The sequence below is a fragment of the Etheostoma spectabile genome, chromosome 2 (genome assembly GCF_008692095.1).
Source record: "Etheostoma spectabile isolate EspeVRDwgs_2016 chromosome 2, UIUC_Espe_1.0, whole genome shotgun sequence".
Taxonomy (NCBI): domain Eukaryota; kingdom Metazoa; phylum Chordata; class Actinopteri; order Perciformes; family Percidae; genus Etheostoma; species Etheostoma spectabile.
Genome location: NC_045734.1, coordinates 20,550,052 through 20,569,669, shown reverse-complemented (window position 1 = coordinate 20,569,669; position 19,618 = coordinate 20,550,052). Strand labels below are relative to the sequence as shown.

General features: G+C 38.5%; 1 long non-coding RNA gene across 1 annotated transcript; it reads right to left on the bottom strand.

Moving 5' to 3' along the window:
- Window positions 1-814: 814 nt before the first annotated feature.
- LOC116698655 (uncharacterized) lies at window positions 815-17,903 on the bottom strand. The gene is made up of 3 exons (XR_004334272.1): window positions 17,510-17,903; window positions 15,646-15,647; window positions 815-826 (listed from the first exon to the last, which is right to left on the bottom strand). It is a non-coding gene; the product is annotated as an uncharacterized LOC116698655 (long non-coding RNA).
- Between the last annotated feature and the right edge of the window lie 1,715 nt (window positions 17,904-19,618).

Sequence of the window (19,618 nt, the reverse complement as noted above, 5' to 3'; positions counted from 1 at the left end):
CTGGTAGATCCGAACAACTCCGTCAGTCTGTTTTTCATCTTAATCTGTAATACACTTATAAACCATACCTTGCTATATTAAAGTGGCAATGAAATATTTTAAGTGCACAATCAACTTTATATTAAAAACAGTCATAATATAATCAGTGTAAAGTGAAAGGTTGTACTTCACTGTTTTATCATCAACCTGTTTCACAGCAGAGCAGGTTTGGTTTGTTTTTATATATTGTTCTAACACGCTGTTAGTAACTAGTTTTGCTAAACATAGTGGGAACTTTCCTTAGGAGTTGGTGGAGAGCAAAAAACAGGTAAAAGAGAATGAATATACTCTAGATTTACTTAGATCCACGGGGGGTAAGGGAGTCGGAAAGCTATCTCCTATGGGGAGATTGTAGGCTAACAAGCCATCTCACTGTTAGCATTCCATTGACTCCGTTCATTTTGGGTCACTTTGACAGCTAATACCTGTATATCTTAAGGTTTAAAGACTATTTGTCCATGTTATTTCTAAAGAAACACAAACAATGTATATGAAAAGGTTCCTTGTATTCACGTTATGAGGACGTAGCAGCCCTTTTGAAAAAAAATAGGCTAAAGGTTGGTCATAACCACCCGACTTTCTGTCACAGTAGAGAAATGACCGTATGTAGGAGAAAACTCGCAGGCAGTTTTGACCTTACATTAGCTGTTTTAGACTTAAATTACTAATCGCTCAATAGCAGTTGAAATTTTCGTTTGTGCAGCTTTCGTCTTTGAGATATTAAAAATTATAATTTTGGTCGATGACGTCATCTGCCCCCATTTTGCTCCAAACAAGAAATTTTTTGCTTTACCGCTATTATGTCGCCACCACCCCACTGGTATGTAAGATGGACCACAATGTCACCAAGGATTATATTATACAAATGACTAGATTTGATTTACTTTATTTGGCGCTTTCAGAGTTTAAGATTCAGCTGAATGTGACGGGTATAATTATCCCCTAATTATACCCAATACTTGAAATGAGACACATTTTTCTTGTTCTAAGTCTTTATTGAAGTTCAAAACAAAAGATACACATTGTACAAAGCTGAAAATCTGAAGATTAAAAGAACTAGCCCATTTGGTTTGTTTTGGAACATGATAGGGTGACGGTGACGTCATCGGCCAAATATAACTTTTATATCTCGAAAACAAAAGCTGCACAAACGAACAGGTTTAACTGGCACAACGGAGCCACTAACGAACTAGCCCACTTTGGTTTGTTTGGAGCGTATGGGGGGATGGTGACGTCATCGGCCAAAATTATAACTTTTAATATCAAAGACGAAAGCTGCACAAACGAAAATTTCAACGGACACAAACCTGCACAAACGGAGCACTAACGAACTAGCCCACTTTGGTTTGTTTTGGAGCAATATGGGGGGATGGTGAACTCTAGATGGAGCTAAAAAATAATTTTTATATCTCAGAAACCAAAACTGCACAAACGAAAATTTAACGGCACAAACCTGCACAAAAGGAGCACTAACCATTTCAGCCTATGTGCGAATTTTTTGACGTGGGTGGGGTGTCAGCTTCACGCAGCTCTCTTCCAGGCCTCATCTGATTCTCCGGAAACAACAACGCTGTCTGAAAATGGGCTGCTGAGTCACCAAAGGAAAATGCTTCGACAACAAACCCTGAATACAAGAGGGTTGTTTCTGTCTGCTTTATACCACAGAGAATACGTAGTAGAAAAAAACGTACGTTTTTTAAGAAAATGTATAACATAACATTCAAAGCATGTTAAACAGTGTGCATTCTTTATACCTCTTTACAAATATACGTTCATGCAAATTCAGCATTTAAATTTTACAAACAAAGAACTGCGGTTCAGAGTAAAAAACACCCAGTTATTCTTCCAGAATTACATGTGAAAAGTCATACTTCTTCTCTCTGTTGCTCTCTGTTTCATTCGCAAACATCGAATCCCAATAAGAAAACACAGCAATCTGTGTAAAGCTTTTAGGAGGTTTTGTTCTCTTTTTCTCTTTTGAACACTGTGCATCATGACAACCTCTCCATTTAGGAGTACAACCTGCGAGTGATTCATGTGGCTGTTGCTTTTTTACTAACAAGGTGTGTATCACCTCTGTGCACATAGAGGACATTGAGTTGAGGGGGGTGGGAGGCTGCTAATGCTAGGAGCAAGCACTAACCAAAAAAAATAAATTAAACACAATGCATCAAGTGGCAAGCGGATATTACAGAGGCCAAAGCGTCATATGAAACCAATTCTGCAAATTAGATATTTACTCATCTTTGGGAGAAAAACAGAAGAGAGCAGAGAGAGCTAGGGCTGATGTAATGTGGATTCACAGCACAGAGCAGACAGCGTTTAATGATAATGTCTAAATACAGAACAGACCCCACGGTTTAGGTCGCGCTAAACAACTGTGTACCTGTGGCCTAACAATGCTGTAACCATAACCAGCAAATCACTGCTATTAATAAAAATAAGGGCTCCATTTTCTCAGTGTTTGGGGTGCTAAATCATAGCAAGATGTTATCATATTAGACACATATCATGGAAAAGTGGATAGTATTGTCAAAAACATTCAATTGCAATGTAAATTTTAACAGCAATGTCTGTGCAGGGTGTTCAGGATGAATGGATTGATCAACAAATCATCAAATTTTAAAGGCAACGTGAACCCTGCTTCATGGTGCAAACGCTTTATACCCCTACCGCCATGATCAAAACTGCTTTCCCATTGCTGCCTTCCCTCATTGAAAGGAGTGGAAGCAGCGAGTTACCACGTAGCAGCGAAAAGCTCCTTCAGGGTTAACAAAGGGTGGATTCCCATATCAGAAACACGATGGATGAGAAAGTCGGTACTGATCAAAGAAAATATTTAATTATTTAATATAACTGTGTGAGGAAAAAAAAAATTAAAAAAAATAAAAATTGAAAAGTGGAAGCAGAAAAACCTTTTTTTTCTTAACATTAGAGCAATTAATTTGGTAACTTGAAAGAACAGATCTGAGCAAATAGTTATTGTTCACCAGGGAAATTAATATGTTCCACCTTAAACACAGCTCTGACACTGACAAATCTGCTCAGGAAAGGAGAAAACAGTCGCTGAAAACCCTGCAAACACCAATTTAAACGTAGACTGTTGCAAATGTTGAACAGATGTAATTAGTGATTAATCCTTCGCCGCTTTGGTGCTTGTTTTACTGTGTTCGGGCTGTGTTTGCTCCTACTGCTCTCCATCTGTCATAAACATGTTTCCCCCAACAGGTGTAAGTGGCTTCTCGTGTTATTTGTATTTGAGGTAGCTGTCTTCTACTGCCCCTTTTATTCATTTGTCCTGCTTTACTGCTGGCATCTGTGCTTCTGGTCTCTTTTTACTGTTTTGCCAGATGCTAGCCTCATTGCTTCATCTGCTGCAGATTATGCGCTCTTTCTGCTCCACTATCCCCTTCTCCCTCTACTGAGTGTTTTATTGGTCTTTTGTTTGAATCACATGCTTCCCCACTAGGAAGAGGCTCTTTATCTCCCCAGGTCATCTTTCTCAAATAACAGTTTGCATTTATATCTACTTGTCTGTATCTTTAAAAAAGTTTCTAAATGTACAATGAAAACAAATGCTGAATTCACATCTGCCACTCTTCTCCGGACACGCACAAATGCACAAGGGCTTCTATTCTGCAGTGCCAAGCTAACACAATAGCAAAGATGCTGTTAAAGTTTGACTACCACATTTCGCCCATATGTTGTCAAAGTTTGATTGCCAACTGGAAGGTGTAATCATATGCCATGTTGCATCTTGTATTCCTCTGAGCTCTTGTTGTCTTGCACTGCTTACCAAGGAAGAAGCAGCCCGTCTCGCCCCTATTCCACAGGAGATGGAGACAATCTTGGACTGAATGTTCCTGTAACACAAAACTCATAAAATCACAGGTTGCCAAATGATTTCTTGTCATGCCTGAAAAGAAAATGAGACGAGGGCAGAATTCGAATTTTAAGAAAAAAGGAATAATAATCCCTATGGTGCTCAATCGCTGTACATCAAGAGTAAGATGGATATATCTGTACAGCTCCAGGGCACAATTCTTTAAAGTCAGTACAGCAAACCAAAACAAAGCACAAAACTGCACACTGTGTGTAGGTAGTTAGTTATAAATGCCAGTAACCCAGACAGCATATTAGCAAAAAAACAAGAATTAATCCACATAAGCCTTTTGGCTGCCTCTAGAGGCAAGAATGTCAAAACCCTTACAGCTCACAGAGCCGCGTCATTAGTGGAGCTAATACATTCAAAATTTTCCTGACAGTGGCCATTAGTTATTGAAAGTTGAAATAACTGGTTTATCACCTTGGGATTAACGTGCTCAATACATTTCATAGCAATCTGCAGAACAGATAATGCTATTGTTGTTGTTCATACGTTTTTGTACCATGTCATTAAAAAAACCTTAATGAGAATGTGTTGAAGCAGTTTGGGCATCATTTACACAATGAACCACTTTTCATCAAGATGCAAATTACGGAAATCAATCATGTTCTAGTCTAGCTGTTTGGCGATACCTGGAAGCTGCTTGACATACTCCTGGATCCATCATTTCCATATATGTCCATATTCTATATGTATCATTTTGTCACATGGATTGTCTATTCTGTAATTTTATTTTGTTAGGATCCCTAACAAAATAAAAGAGCTATTCCTAAGTTTTATTTCCTCCATTTTCCTTGGTAAAAAGGTTTGTTTGGGGAGTTTTATTCTTATCTGAGTTGAGGGTTGAAAAGGACAGGGTGGAGATTGTAAATCCCCCTGAAGCAAATTTGTGATATTGGGCAATATAATATTACTGACTTGACTTACAATATAATTAGTCCTAACTTTGGAGTAAATGGGTTAAGTTTAGAAAGAGATTGTAAATTTGGTTTAAAATCTGTCGACTCTTTAACATTATTCCACTTACGTGCGTACGTACATGAAATGTAACCTACTTCCGTTTGCTTGGTAATGTTAAAATGACACACCGTGTACTTTTATTTTCAAATGGGACAAAAATAGTCCCCTGGGTCAAAGTCTTGTGCTTGTTTGACCTATCCACTACCACTCCCATCCACCCTTGATGGACTTACTCTGTCTACCAAGTTCCATGAATTCCTCCATGGTCACCATAGCAACTGTGTAATTGGACATGTCAATGATATGTTTACAGCTTGTTGCCCACAAATGCCAAACAATATAAAATAATGTAGCTTTAACATCTTAGCCTGAGGGTGGTGTCGGCTGAGGAAATCTGCTTATTAAGATTTGACATTTTTGTATACAAGTGGACGATGACTGATAATGGTGCAAAAGGGGAACATTGCAGAATCACCCAAAACATTGGGAAATCAACCCATGTGGCTTTGAGATACCTTGTTATGGTAAGTACTGATCGAGGGAAATCTTGATTGGATAATAACACTAGACAAAACACTCGCAAAAGCATTGGAGGTTCATCATCTGAAGACCATGAATATCCACAGTGGTATGGAAAGCAATTGTTGAGGTACCAAAGTGTTGGAGTGATCAAATGACCAGCGTTGCAATTGTATGGCTTAACAAAAACAAACAAAAAAGAAAGAGACAAGGTGAGACAACACAGAAAATTAAACACAGAAAATTCCATTTATGTTTTTTTTCTTTTTTGTAAATTCCACATCTCGACAACATCCTGAATTATTTAATACAGCACAACACATGATGATAACGATCACATGTAAAGCATCACAATATTCTGTATCTGATAGAATTTCATTCAAGGCCATCCATCCATCTGAATTGTATGTTTGATGTTTTGTAGCAACAGCAGTGTCTTTGATGTTGTTGCTACCCACTTCACAACTTAATTGACCGAAGAGCTCTCATAACCTAATGGGGGAAGAACATTTTTTTTCCTTGAGGAGAGCTATTGCATTAGGCTACAAAACATTTAATGAAAAAACTTTGCAATTGGACTGGAAAATGGAAGCAATTCCAGTCCAACAGCATTTTAAGACACACTTTAAACCAACTTTTTGAGGTCTTTTTGAGTCTGGTAGAATCAACATTACAACTCCTTTTTTTCCAAATGAAGTATTAAAAACAAATTCAAAACTTCACATAAATTAAGATCTACCTAACATGACAAACATCTTTGGGAAAAATGCATTTGATGTGAGGCCTACTTTGATTTTTTGGTTTGGTCCATGCCCCATCAGCTAACATGAAGGGGGCATAGTTTTCGACTTAAACCACAGCGAGCCACCAGAGGGCAATAAAGATGGGGGTGGTAGAGAATTGGAATTGGCAAAGTGGGAATGTGCCCAGGGCTGTGGCCCTAACCATCTGATGAATTGAACTTTTCCTATCATTGTGCGATGCCGAGAATTCATTTTTGAAATGAGAGAGCTGCCGCTTGTAAACAGGCAAACCAGGCAACTGCTTGGGGCACCCGGCCGTGAGGGGGCCCCAGAGGGCAAACAAACTTTACTCCACAGCAATGGCTCAAAATGTGGCATCCACAGTTGCCGCAACCCCCCTCCAACCCCTCACAAACAAATTACTTTTTGCAATGACATCTCAGTTTGAAACCTTCATGAGGGGGAACCATGTCATTCCCTAGAAGCACAATAAACACATGTTTGAATTGATTTAACATGAAAAACAAAGAGGAATTATCCTTCTGGGAGTTAAAAAGGGAAGAGAAAAAAGGAGAATGATGAGAAAAGAAAAAATGAAGAAAAAATGAAGATTAGTAGAACAGTAACTGTCTGAATGCTATCATTGACAAGTCTTGACAAGTCCATAGGTGAGACACGTGAATAACTTTAGCTAGCTAGCATTAATGTTAGACTCATGGCGTTTATTCTTTCACGTTTTTCTAACTAGTTAACATAGCAAGCAGTCTGCAGCTATGCTTGCTAGGTCTCAGGCTCAGGCCTCGTTTTCCACTGACCTGTCTGTCTGTTCAGAAAACATGCCTGGAGGTTACAGTTTCTTTAACCAGACTACAGGCTTGTATCAGAGGGGGGCTGATGACGACTCTTGGTGTGAGACTGTTACAGATCCTGCAATGTGGGGAAATATACCCAGTGACAAAGTACAAAACGATTCTCACTGAAAGAGGGGCCTCTTCGTTTCACAACACAGGAGCTAAATATCCTGCATCAGCAAGAGACTATTGAATAGGTTGCCGAGTTCGCTCCTCAATGACATGTTGTTCAGCCCATTGCCTAAGTGGCACCACAAGAATGGTTGTTATATTCATTATCAACCTTGTTAATTGTAGGTAGGATATTGGTTTTTACACTTTATCAAAATGGTAATCCACCACGTTTATGTATTGGTTTGTACACATGTCTGTACCCTATTAGATTGTGTGTTTCCCTGTGATGTGCTACAAAACAATGTGCGCTCTTTGCGATAGTGGACGTGTAGGCTACTGTGTGCATGCGTGGGTGTGGGTACAAGGGGATGGACGGGTGCACATTCTGATTTTGTGTCCAGGGCCTGTGGTCATGATAATCCGTCCCTGGGTATGTGCCACAAATTAGCTGTAACAACTTGACATGCTAAAGGCTGATTGCTGGAAGTTTTTACTGGAGAGTCTGCTCCCTAGTGGTGGGAGATTCATTAATGCAGCTTTAACAGCCAGAAACAATGTTTTAATTACTTGCGTGTGGATCCTGCCTACACGCTTTAGCTAACGATGTGAAAGCGTGTCCTTGGTAACCTTTCCATCACAGCTTTGGAACTGTATTTGTTTTTTTCAGCATGCAGAACTTTGTTGTTCACCAGCAGCAGTATTTACTAAATTATCCAGGGATACATTTTTAACACCAGTTTTCAGAAGTTCTTTTTAATTCTCATTCAGTTCAGTCTGTCTACCTTTCGTACGCAGTTTGGTACTGAAACATGATTTCTGGCACAGTGAATGCTACAGGGGTGCATAATGATTTTGTGTTAAATATGTGTGTCAGAAGTTCCACAACATTTATTCTGTATTGAATTAGATGGATGGCTACTGTGGAGTTCAATATATCCAACATGGCCTTGCTGAGGATTGCAGGCAGCAACAGAGGAGGCATCCAACAGCATTTATGTCAATATCTTTGGCAGCCACATTCTCTCTTTTTATTTAGGTCTTTCTTTTCAATTTCTCAAATTCTTGTAAAACAGGAAAATTTCCATTACTAAATATGACCGATTCCACTTAAAACATGACCTGCTGTACAAGATGCTACAGAACCCTATTGAAATGGAGCCAAATTTACAATGTCAATGGAGACAAAGGAGACAAACTTTTAATTTTTGTATTTGTTTATAAAATTGCCTGTCTACACAGAAAGAAAAGGAAAGACAGTTAAACATGTAAGCTGGCAGAACAATGATGAAAGCTGAATTCAGGTCATGGAAGAAGTTTTTTTATATTTCTGAAGGAGAAGAAATGTTGCAGCATAACAACAGCCACTCTTTCTGCTCATCGAGGACACTTAAGCAACAATTTGCATCTGCATTTTTAAAACAACCCTTTGCCACTGTAATGCTGAATTCAACTCTGTTGAAACACAGTCAACACAGTCATTTCAAAATGAGCCTCCAGCCTGAAGGTAACATTTCAAAATCCTTTTAGTAAACTCTGTGTACACAAACAATGTTCTCAATGCTCAAGTTCATGTGTAGAGCCCCTGGTGATACTTCAAGCAAAGTTTAAAAGTTATATAATTAGGGTTAGACATTTTACTTTTAAATATACCAATAACAAGGTTTTTTATTTTTCTAAAAAAAATAGGCTTGAAGCATTAAGTTTCTTTTCTTCTATTACTGATATAAAAGCCCACTGGCTTCGAAATCAGGCTGTTGTGACCAGCGAGTGGGTCAGCGCCACAGGTGTGCAGAAAAAAGTGTTTTTCCGAGAACGCCCTTGGATCAATCATGGAGGGACAGAGCAAAAGAGCAAAAATGAAGAGAGAGAGTAAGAGAGAAAGAGGGAATGAATGCCTCTCACGTATAGCCAGGTGCTCCGTTCTCACTCTGTGGGCTCTGCCGAACTCCAATTTGGCCGATCACCGTGTAAAGAGCTTGTTGTGGTCAGAAAGGCCTTGTGCCTCAGTGAGGTAAAGATCAGAGGAGAGGCTCTAAAACAATACAGGGTTATTGTGAGCAGTGGTTTGTGCAGGAAGCCTAGGGTTTAAAAAAACAAACAACAAAAACGTGTCTGGACTGACAATGACTGTACGATCGTGCTGGTGAAAAATCTTTAGGTGTTAGGTGACACCTTGGAAAGAGAAAGTTTGAGGAAACAGGTCTTTCTATAATTACTTTTAATTATTTGGTGTATCAGCTTTAACATTATGAAGCCAAGTGAGAAGGTGGATTATGTGGGCAGTTTTGAAAGAATAATACATTTTACATTACAGGAATAGTGTGACAGTACAATTCTTTAATACCAGTCACTCTCATGTCGACCATAATCTATTAGATGTGAAGCTACAGCCAGCAGCTTAGTTTAGCACTAAGACTAGACTAGACTAGAATCCAGCAACGTTTCTCCACATTTAATGCTAAAATGGCGTGCAGTGCAGCAGTGTGGTTGAATATATTTTTTTGAATAACTGAACAAATCAGATCTGTACAGGAAAACTCTGCCGGCAGTTTTAACAAGCAGACCTGCAGGATGGAGTACAATCAGATCACAAAGATGGTCATATTCTCCCCTGCAACCACTCAGATGTATTAAAACTTGTAACGTCAAGAGGGACATCTTGAAAAACAGAAGATCAGGCAATTCAAGAGGAATTTGTTGCTCTGCTACCACATTATGTAATGTATATGAAATAATACAAGAAACTAAGAATAAACTATTCATTTATGATTAATAATCCACATTTGTGAGGAATTCCATGAAAAAAAGTAATAGGTTCCTGAGATGTAGTGATTTTAAAATCACAGGAAAACCTTCAACCATATTGTCACAAAGTCATACACTGACTTGTATAACATCATTTGTTGTATTAGTATGAAGCAGTAGGTAAGCAGACAGGCCCGGATTGGCTAATCGGGAGCACTGGGAGAATTCCAGGTGGGCCAGTCTGTTTTTTTGGATGTCAGGGCCGGTGTTCCGTTATGACACTGGGTTGAAATCATAGTTGAATATCATGGATGCTGTCCTTTGGCTGCCTGCACTTGCAGCCCACTCTTTGTATTTACAGTATTTATTTTTTCTTGCAGCCCACCGTTGTCTACATTCACGCAGTCCACTCACCGAGTGCAGCCTGGTTAATGTTGACGTATTTGTGTTTTGAGTCCTCAGCTGGCGGCACATTAATAATAATAATAATAATATATTTATTTATAACGCACTTTTCATTCCAAAGAATCTCAAAGTGCTACACAGGAGAATAATAACAATAAAAACAATCAGCACAAAAATGTGCTTCTAGGGTAGTCCGGCCCTACAAAGGAGCCCGATTGGTTGGAGTTAGGCATTGAGCTTGAGTGGTTAAGATTAGGACAGCCGATTTGTCAAGGGATAGGACCTGAACAAATTAGCTTCCATTACCTTGTGTAAGCATCGGAGTCCGGCCAATAGTAGCGTGTGAATGCTATTGAAGGGTGGGTCCCTCCTAGGAGTTTTGTGGGTTCCATAATAAGGCGAACGGAAAAACCAACTGCTAAAGTAAGTCGTTCAAAACCTTTCTTTTTAGTAAACTCAGTGTACACAAACAATGTTCTCAATGCTCAAGTTCATGTGTACAGTAGAGCTCCTGGTGATACTTCGAGCAAAGTTTTATGTTGTGTCAAACCTTTTCGGTGTTTTAAAAATAGCGATTTTGACGTGATCAAAGCAGTGCCCCTAGCTCTCCCATTCAAAAGGCCATTTGACCAAAAACTAAAATATGGTCAATCTTAAAAGTGGAGCTCACGTCCCAATTGTGCTTTTAAACAAAAGTTTGACTCAAGTACATTCACAAAAAGACCCTAGGTTGCATTTTGGTGAGAATTGCGCTTTATTGAAGCTGACTTGCCTTTTTCAGAAAGCTTTGTAAAACGTGGAGATTTGTGCTGAGAATTATGACAATTTATAAAATGTGATATAGTAATATGTGATTGTAGTGTCACAAGCAGAGCCAGTAGTGTGCATAGCTGCTGTTAGTGTGAAAGGCACATCTACTGTAAGCTCTTATGCCACAGTGTGTGAACAAGCAGACATGATCAGGTTTTTTACAATATAACCACTTTTTATGCCCAAATATTACTTGTGAACCATTACGCCTTTATCCTTGAAATTAGGATAGTAAATAGTTGGTGGTGATGGGGCAGTGGATATGACACTTGCGTTTGGTGTGGGAGATCTGGGTTTAAGTCCCACTGTGATACATCAACCAATGTGTCCCTGAGCAAGACACATAACCCCTAGTTGCTCCAGAGGTGTGCGACCGCTGGCATATAGCAATTGTAAGTCGCTTTGGATAAAAGCTTAAGCTAAATGACATGTAATGAAAATATACAAAGCCAACAACTGAAAGGGACTATAAATATATAATAGTTATATGAAATGTTATACAAAGGAAAAAAAATATTATGGTGTCATTAGAAAATGCTATACATTGTATCTAATTTATGTATGTGACTTATTTTGTACAGAAAATAGATTCTGATATTGTTGAACATTGTTGAGAAGTTGTAAAGATGTTAACTTTTCTAAAAAATATACATTGTGAAATCTACATTGTGAAGCAACACTTACTGTATTTGCACTGAATTGGATATAGTGATTTTTTACAAAAACTCAACAAATTACAAGGCTGTCGAGAACAGGGTGCTATTGCAGACTTATATACTATGATTTTAATTACATTTTTGTTAATCTAGTTGGTCGTGAAGTTAAGTGGGCCAGTCTAAGGCATGAAACTCCTGATGTTTTTCCATGATTTCCTATTGAAGAAATGTGCGATCTTTTTACATCACATTTTGCTGTTTTAAAACACAGAAAACATTCAAAGAATATAATCTCATGCATACTTTTCTGAATAACCTCATAGAGAATAACATCACACAGAGTTTCCAGTAGAGAGCTGTGTGTGTAGGTCAGCTGTGTATTCATTGAGAAGGCGTTGAGTAATTTCATGTTTTGTTTGCGAAGGTACGCCTCTCACCTACTGAAGTATGGTAAAATTGAGTGTTTTTCTACCCTCATGAGGATGAGAGGTGGGCTGCTTGGCATTCTACCAGAAAACCTGTTCAGACAACCCCTCTGACATCATACACATGAATTTAAAAAAAACATACTGTATATGTATATAAAAATAATAAAACAATCTTTAATACCATATATACCACATATATCCTGCATGTGGGATGAGTATACAGTAGGTGTAGTCTGTAGATATAGATGAAGGTAATTTGGAAGAAAATCTCTAAATATTTGCACTAAAATAAAGATATTGAGGCATAATCTTTTAAATACTCATTGTAGGCTGCAAATTATTAATCCCAAGCCAGTGATCTGAAACATTGGATAGCATAAAAAAAACAAAAAAGAAATGCAAATAATTTAATTGGTTTGTTGAAAATGTGTTGGATGTTTTTGTTTCTCTCTGTATCTATCGTCTCTCACTTATCGGTGCTGTTGAGTACACTTCAACACTCTTTGTTTTCAGCTCATGAAATTTTAATTCACCCGTGGTCAACCTGAGAGAGAACATTGACTGAATTACAACATGTTAAAGACAACTCATAAAGCGTAGACACATTTGTTCTCCCATGCACTGGATTAACCCTGCATTAGGAGTCCATACTCTCACTATAACTGAGCAGTAATGAGTCGTGTGGTAGTACCTGCGTTGACTCCAGCAATCAATTTTCAGCAGCTGACACTTCAACTGCACTTCTGGTCAATATTCAAATTTACTTAAGACTGTTGAATTTTGCTTGACAAAGAAATATTTTACTCTTTCGAATTATTTTCAAAAACACATTTGCAATTCAGAGCAAAGACTTTTATTTGACAAATTTCCTCTTTCTGATATACAAGGGTTTACGTTGTTGGTGGTAAGTGGGTAATTGCAGCAGTACTAACCAGCAGTACATACATACTGTGTTGATGACAGGTTACCTTATCTCATTCTAATAGCTGTGGACATTTGTCTCTTAATCTTAGTGTCCTGTGCACTGACTTTGCAAGTTTGAGACTTTCCTTAAACACACCTGAATGATTTATTGCCTATCATTTTATTTTACGTAGTCAGCCAGTAGCTTTTAATACAATTTCTGCATATTGCATATTAATTATATAACATTGAAGCTGCACTAATAAATATTTTATATTAACAATGGAGAAAATGACTACCTGTAATGCCAAAGGGGTCACTCACTGTGATAAACCCACATAGATTTACCACCCATTCACTCAGCTCTATGACGTGTTTGAGTTGTTTTGTACTTCACTTCCACAACAGGCAGTTGTTTTTGGTTAAAAAGCTCTAAAAACCTACTGTACACCACGTGCTCAACACCAAACGACAGACAGATACAGTTAGCAATTAGCTGATGAACATACATTGTAAATAAAGGCTGTGAAATCTACAGTTATTTACTTTAGATTTCACAGTAACACTACTGTATATAACAGCAGAATGCTGTAAAGTTTACATTACAACCTTGTTGACATGAGAAAATCACAGTAGTCAAAGTACTACTGTAAAAAAAATCACAATGTAGCCACTGTAGTACTGTAAATTGTAAAATAAACTACTGTATTTTTACTTTTTTATCTTATGTTGTGTTTAGTTGTTTTGTTTTTTACAGTGACTACATAAAATACTGTAAATGGACGTACGGTACCTTTACTGTAAAAAGAGCTTACAGTAAGTTGCTGGCCAATTGTTGCCAGTAAGTTACTATAAATGCTACGTTAAATTTGTTACAGTGTAGTATCCCCATTTGTCCCTCAAGAGTTGATCAGGACCAAAACAGAGCTAAAAGACAATGAATTTGTGTGGACTCAGACACAACTGATAATGTTGCTCTGTGTCTACTGGATGTTTAAATTGACAACAGCTTGGTAACATTTGCGATAACAACTTTATAAAGTGATTATAGTAAAGATAGTTACTGTATTACAATGTTGTATTTAGAATTTGTTCTGCTGCTTGAGTGCCCAGAAATCAATGAATGCTGTATAAATGTATTTGCCAAGCTCATTTTGGAAATCTGTTCCCCCCCTCACTCTTTTAACAGGTTCTGATGTTAATACTGCTGTTTAGATTTTTCGTCTTTGATTCTTTGTGTGTTGTGATGACTGATGTGTCACCTTGTGTTTGATTGATTCACATGTCTGTGCTCTCTCTGCAGGTGATCATTAAAGCAAATTGGAACACCTGATGGTCCATCCATCCATCTTCGTCCGCTTATCTGGGATTGGGTCACAGGGGCAGGGATCCTTAACTTCCCTTTCCCGAGCAACATTAACTAGCTCCGACTGAATGATCCCAAGGCTTTCCCAGGCCAGGGTGGAGATATAAGTAATGTTATGAGTCAGAGAGCCAGTCGCCAAATCAGTCACATAAGCGTCATGCTTCATCCAAGCACATTGCTTTGCCAAGTGACATCTGTATTGGACTCATTTTCTGTGAAAAATGTGGTGACGGGGTTAAGGTAGTATTAGCAAGCTAACGTTAGCCAACTAACACCGGCTGGGTGGCTTCTGGTTCTACCGTGCTTTTATGCTGCATCGCTTACAGAGAATGAGCTGAACAGCGGAGTGAGTCAAACGTTAGCGGTCTGCTGACCCGCTACTGCTGGGTCTAACAACAGCCAACCACTGCCCCGGATTGTGGGGAAAAAATGTATTTCTTTCAAATTGATAACATAGACGTAATGATTGGCACATAATGTGAAGTAACATGGCATTTTATGTTGTTTGAGTTTTGACTTGTCCAGTGGGGAAAGTGAATTTCTCTTCCACTTGCCCTGGACAAGCAGACACGCCTTAATATAATGTCGAACAGTGTCATGTTTACACTTTAACATCTTTGTCTTGCAATTGGCTTAATAATATGGATGTGATAAGTCAAATTACTAAGTTGCATGTCATGATGGTATATTCAGGTGCCTTAAAGAATTCTAAAGGTTGTGTAACAACAGAAGAGGCAGTTTGTTCTGTTCTTCTAGTCTCTGTTATATTTTAATGAAGAAACAACCGTAGATACCAATGGCCTGTCAGAAAGTTCAGGTACTAATAATTACCTTGTACCTTAACTGCTATCAAACTGTAAGTAAATTTCAGTTCTTTTTTGAGGTGTCAACTAAATTTATGTGGAGATCTGCACAACACTGAACTAATCCTGTTAGCTGCAAAGCATTTATTTGGACGCACCAAAAATAAAGAAACCTTCAAAATCAAAATGACTTGCACCACTGCTGTGATGAATGCAAGGTTGTTCTGTAAACATAATTTTAAGACAAAATGGAGAACATTTTGAATGGCGGTGAACAAGTTTTCTCCAGATTAAAATGCCTTTATATGGCAAATGTCAGTTGCTTTATAGGAAGTCTGAAAACACCTAAATGAATGAACTTCATCATGTTGGTCAAGACATGAATTCACAGCAGGTGTCTTGTGGTTGGATGAGGACTACTAAATTAAAAACCCTGGCAAACAAGACTAAGGGTGTTTTTAGTCAGCGTTTTTTAGTGTGGTTTATTCGGACTCTGGTTTGTTTCCACTTTTTGGGCAGGTGTGAACCCTTTGATCTGAACAACTGCACAGAGACTATTCAAGTCAATGTTTCATATTCCACCACCGGCGTCACGGTGCAAACTGCGGGGCGTTCCTACAGCTGGGCAGATGGGAATCAGGAAAGCATCTAGTCAATTTACCAAAACACCCCCACCCAATATTGTATATGTCTTCTCTACTACACCACAGATGATGAAAGATTCATCTTGGAGGTGGAAAAACGTAGTAAACGCCAGAAAAGAGAAGGCATGGCATTTAATTTTATGAGTGATTGAAGTGGGAGGTAGATACTACAGGATTCAACCTCTGGAAACCATAAATATCTGTACAAAAAGTCGATCTGTACAATTCATCCAACACTTGTTGAGATATTTGAGTCTGTACAAAAGTGGAGGACCAACCAAAAACAATCATCCACTTTGGCAAATCTTTTTTTCATTTTCTGCCACAACTTAGTGAAAGAGGACATGACCCCTTTGCTATTTATAGCTGTCATTCATATGTAGGAGTGGCAGTGCATGTATGGACTGCTGATATCCTCTTCAGGCTTAATGTTCTTGCTCACATGTACTACGACATCTAGTCATCATTCAAGGTCAAAATGGAAGTTCAGGAAACCTAATGACTTCTATGGAGTAGCCGTAATTGATGTGCATTCAAAGAGAGTCCTTTAAAGACGTAAAGGGTTAAGTGGCTGTAAGTATGGCCTATTAGTGCAATTTTATGATTCTCATACTTACGTTTACCAGATACAATGATGCACATACTGTACGAGTTCATGCCAAACTCATCTGTAATGTTAACGTTGAAAGCCAAGACTGAGCTGTGGTGTAAGAGGAAAACTCACAGCCCTAGCTGATCTGTCTGTCACACTTTATACTGAAACTCAGACAAACCCCAAATCGTCCTCCTCTATCTGCTGTGCTGCTTACTGTTGAAATGTGGCTCATGTGAGAGGGCAGTCTATCTCTCTCCATCTCCTACATTGTAGGAAAATTTAATTATCATGAATATAAACACTCCGATGAGTCAAAGTTAGTCTCAAACTTTATGCAAAAAGAGGTAACCGGAGAGTTTTACTGCACGACTCTGCCTGAAGGGGTATTTACATACCTCTCTCGCTACAGTTATGAGAGATGGTTACCATGACAATGACGCACTTTTATGTGATAAATGAGAAGGAGCTTCAAATTAAACTCTCCCAAATGAACTTCTCTTGACTAATTTTGTTGCCGTGTGAGGAGGAAGAGAAATCTTTAATTTGTAACGATGATATACTGTTGCTTCAGAGGATTCTGGACATACAGACACATTTTCAAAATTGCTTTTCATTAGTTTTCTTAGCATTTAATTACAGTATGTCACGTTTAATAGTTTTTGTTACCTTGCTCTGGTAGATCCTGAACAACTCCTGTCAGTTCTGTTCTTTCATCTTAATCTTGTAATACACTTATAAACCATACCTTGCTATATTTACCAAGTGGCAATGAAATTATTTAAAGCTGCACTAATCAATACTTTTATATTAACAACAGTCATAATAATAATCATGTGTAATGTGAAAGGTGTCACTTTCACTGTTTCTCATCAACCTTGTTTCCAGCAGCAGCAGGTGTTTGTTTGTTTTTATATATATTGTTCTAACTGCTGTTAGTAACTAGTTTGTAAACATAGTGGAGCACTTTCCCTTAGGAGTTGGTGGAGAGCAAAAACACAGGTAAAAGAGAATGAATATTACTTAGTTACTTACTTAGATCCACGGGGGTAAGGGAGCATCCGGAAAGCTTATCTCCTATGGGGAGATTGTAGGCTAACAAGCCATCTCCTTCTGTTAGCATTCCATTGACTCCAGTTCATTTTGGTGTCACTTTGACAGCTAATACCTGTATATCTTAAGTGTTTAAAGACTATTTGTCCATTGTTTATTTCTAAAGAAACACAACAATGTATGAAAAGGTTCCTTGTATCTCACGTTATGACCCCGTAGCAGCCATTTTGAAAAAAATAGGCTAACGGTTGTGTCATAACCACCCGACTTTCTGTCACACAGTAGAGAAATGACCGTATAGTTAGGAGAAACTCGCAGGCAGTTTTGACTTACATTAGCTGTTTAAGATTAATTACTAATGTCAATTAGCATTTTAGTTAGCAATACTTAGCCTGTTATCTTCTAAGTCTCTGCAAGATTCAGAATGGTTGAGATTTCTCTTGGCACAGCCACCAGAAGACTTAAAACTTTCAGATAGGTTGCTCACGTTACATCTACGTCATCAAGCTCAGTTTGAGGCTGCGCAGGAAGGGTCAGCCCTCACCGGAAAAGGGACTTCACTGGTCTCCGTTGAAATATATGGCGTCGTTGTGTCAATTTCTTTCACTGTCTATGGTCAGATCAGCAGAAAAATGCGTCCAAATGATCGCTAATGTTGTTCTGCGTCTGCTGGATGTGTAACTAGGCAACTTTGCTAACACGTTGGCCATATCGTTATTAGATGATCGTGTGTAAATGTTGTGCACCCAAATGACCCCTACACAAATGAACTAATGCTGCTTAAACAAATCAACTTCACATGATTCACAACATTTTCTTAAACAAAAGAAAAACTCTTCAGTTGTTGAACACGTTTCTTGTTAGTGATTCTAAGCAGTGGTGCACTTTGCTATTTATTGCTGGCTAATGTGATTGCTTGGGAGAGAAAAGTCTGCTTGAGGACCTAAGAAATTAGATACAGAGTAAATGGGTTCCAGTTTTTCAGGAAAACCATATACCAGCATGAGAAGAACAAGAAAATGAAAAAGAATTGGAGAAAAAAAAGAGAGACTGAGAGAGAGAGAGAGAGAGAGAGAGAGAGAGAGAGAGAGAATCTTCACTCTCAGATGTAATTTTACTCTGGAAAAAGTGTCAAAAGATTGAGAGGACAGCAAGCAAGATGAATAGCTTGAACCTGTGTGTGCGGGAAAGGATAATGGGAGATGGACAAGAAAGAAAAATGAGGGGAAGCGAGGGAGATACTCTGGCAGAGTGGACTGCTTGTAACTAGGTAAAAAAGGGAGGGAAGCCAACCTCAAAAGACAAAGAGACACACAGTGAGTCAGACTGTGTGGAAAGAAAAATGGAAGCAATGCCTGCGGGCTAATAGTCACCACATTAGCCGGCCATCATCCACCTCGGCTGACCACACAAGTCTCTCCACAGGAACCATCATTAAACCCTCCCTACAGGTGTCTGGGTGAGTGATTTTAACCAGAGTAAACAGCACAAGATTAATGATGTGAAATAGCTAACAAAGGCCACAGAGCTGGTAGCCCAACAGTGACCGTGTCAATGAAAAGGTTATTAATGTTTGGGGAGGAGCAGACAATGTCTCTGTTGCTCTACTGCTCAGTGTTTTTCCTGTTGTATATGTTGTAATATGTAATAAAGCATGTAGATGTGTGTGTTTGTGTAACCATGTAATTTATTAGGATTATAAGAGGCTGAAGGAACATTGTAAATCCAGGTAAATGATTTACAAAACATTACATGTAGACGTCTTATTCAAATACATATTACTCTATGACTTTTTTGTCAAATTTTTACAAAAGTATGAGACCCAAAGAATGAGGAAAAAGACAGTAATTATAGTAAAATTCATCAAAACGCTTTATCAGTGTTCCCTTCAATAAACTTCTAGATTTGATATCAGGGGTCCAAGCCGATGTATTCAAATCAATAGCAAATTTAGGATGTCAGTGCCCAGCCTGCAGCTCATTACACGGGCCAGCGTTATTTACTAGCTTTGGGCTGCCTAATCTTCCGTCCCTCCTTTACTCCCTCTCTCCTCCTCCTCTTTTTCCAGGATGTTATTTAATACAAATACCTCACCACACAG